Source organism: Limulus polyphemus, unplaced genomic scaffold, assembly GCF_000517525.1.
Source record: "Limulus polyphemus unplaced genomic scaffold, Limulus_polyphemus-2.1.2 Scaffold6438, whole genome shotgun sequence".
Lineage (NCBI taxonomy): Eukaryota > Metazoa > Arthropoda > Merostomata > Xiphosura > Limulidae > Limulus > Limulus polyphemus.
The window spans coordinates 1-2,714 of NW_013672048.1; positions in this window are offsets into that span (position 1 = coordinate 1).

The window sequence follows — 2,714 nt, forward strand, 5'->3', positions numbered from 1 at the left end:
TTGGGACTGATTACTGTCAGATGTACCCCTGGGATGTAAAAAGTATGGATTTTATATATATCTCATAAGTGCATCATTCATGAGTTGTGACTGATCTGAGTCGGGAAGACTCCTGGGGCTCTGGGACCTGTAGCAACTTTGACATCTATATGTACACTACTGTAAATAATTACCAATGTAAAAAAATGTTTAGTGTGTAGATTCAGTGTGCAGAAAAACAAATATTAATACTTAACAATAACATCTGCATGAAACCTTAACACTAAACAGTGATCTATCATAATGATGTGATTCATGTTAGGCATTCAGTATGTAAAAATAAGTTTTAATACTCTCTATAGGCTCATGACTTTTTGCTTTTCATCTTAGTATTACATTGGTTAGTTAGTAGCTCCTACAAGCTTCAAAAGAATTTCCTTGCCTTTGGCCAAAGCCTGACACTCAGAACTTGAATCTAAAATTGGGTTTGAAAGTCTTACACCAAATAATTTTTGTCCATTTAGGGCCTCCTATATAGAATTTTGACTGCAGTATAATCTTCCCTACTTTGATTTGTATCTCAGACAAATTTTAGACAGAACATCTTTGAGAAATATTCTTTTAGAACAAAAAATTAGTCTAAAAAATGAAAAAAATCACAAGTAGAAATATTTGAATAAAATAAAATTTTAATAGTAGAAATGTTCTAGTAAAATTGAAAATTTTCAATTACAAACGTTCCAATATTATTAAAAAATGTACACCAAGAAATTTTATTTTAGAATTAATTTTAAAATGCTGAAAGAAATGTTCTATTAGAATTTATAATTTACATACAGAAATGTAAACTAAATAGTCTACTGTTTATTATTTCATCCATTCACATGAGAAATAATCTTAAAATTAAATTAGTAGTGATATGTTGGTTTCTTTATGGGTATGGAAATTGGGTTCAGAGAAGGGGTCACATTTGAGAAAGCATATTTTCAGATATAAATAGGAAATGCATGCACATTCAAGAATTGTAGACATACAGAGGGGTTATTTGTACTTTATAAGACAAATCTGCACGTGAAAATATAGTATTGCATCACTGTAGATGCAATGCAAGCTACATCTTCAGATGTGATGTTTAACACCAATATATTTGGTTCATAGTGAATTCAAATCATTTAACAGTGTTATGCCATCATCTGGACTAGATGATTATGGCACAACCCTTTCCAAGGAAGGATAATCATATAGTGAGATTATTAAATCGTGTACAGCTAAAGAACACAACAAATCACAGAATGAAGTCTTTGATGTTCATCACAGATGTGGAAAAACTCACACAGCAGAACGTTAGGACAGAAACAAGCACCAAAATCATATACCACGTCAATACAGACCAATATCTTCTTCTGCAAAGTTAAAGATATGGTTATAAAACCAAACCCTTCAACATAATTAAATCATTATGATAAAGCTAAGCATATTTTCTTGTACTATTAACAAGATAATACACAAAGCTTTGAAGAGGGCAAAAGTTCATCAGTTTTCAACCACATCTTGAAATTGATGGCTATTTCAAGAGAAAGATGGCTGAGGAAACTAGGACCAAGCAATATCATTTGGCTCCTTTCCTGTCAAGTGACCTTGATGCAACTATAACAACTTTTAAATGTGGTATGTCTGTTAAAAGTTTTTCAAGGTTTTTGTGTTTTAAGATTCGCTTCACCCAAATTAGTTACAGTGGAAAGTGCATAACCATAGCCATAAGAATAAGCGTGACTGGCACTGTAAGAAGTAGTTCCAAAAGAACAGAACCCTGGAACATTCTTCTTATAGAGTGTAATTAACCCTCAGTTTCCTAAGTTGCTCAGTTAATGCTGTGATGACTAAAGTAGTCAGGAGGTGAAATTCTATGGTACTGGCTGTATACTATTTAATAGTAAAACTTACTAGCTATTACTACAGTTGGTATATTCTCGTTGTTAGAGCATTTACCTGGCTGTTATAGAGCAGTGTTAGTGTCTTTAACCCACATCTACCTGTACTGCATCAATACTAATATTCACATCTCTTTAATAGTGTGATAATGTTACCATGCACAGTTTTCAGTTTTATTAATGCTTCAATCAAATTAAGTTCATCATCAAATTTGTCCTTTGTCCTGCATATTCCTTTCAGGCTTCTTCAGTATCTGTCTGTCTGCTGTTAAGCAAAAAGTTATATAATGGGATTATGTGCTGTGCTCACCTTGGACACTGAAGCCCAATTTTTAGCATTATAAATTGTTGGATATACAAGACTGTTTCGTTTAGGAGTTATTATTTAGTTTATTTCATGATTTAATCTTTAACAAATATTTACTTTTCATGATAAGAGAGTTAAAAGTAATTATTTTAAAGGTGATAGTGATGACAAATTTTGTTGCATAACCCTGTAAGAGGCATAGGTTGTGTATGCCTCTTGATTATTGTATTAGGCTTTAGTAATATTGTCGGCTTCACGTTACTTGAACCTTTGTTGTTTTTTTTATTACCTTGAGTGAGTATTGTTCCATTATAGCATCATGTAGTTTATAGAAAGTTCAAGGCCTCATTGAAAAAGGTATGTATTGTTACGTCCCCGTTTGTTAATTAATTTTCCGTAACTACGTTCCGACGAAACTTTAGCGACACAAGTCCTTACTTAATAAAGCTAGTTTATTCTTCCTGAATATAAATTCACGATACACTTGATTTCAACAA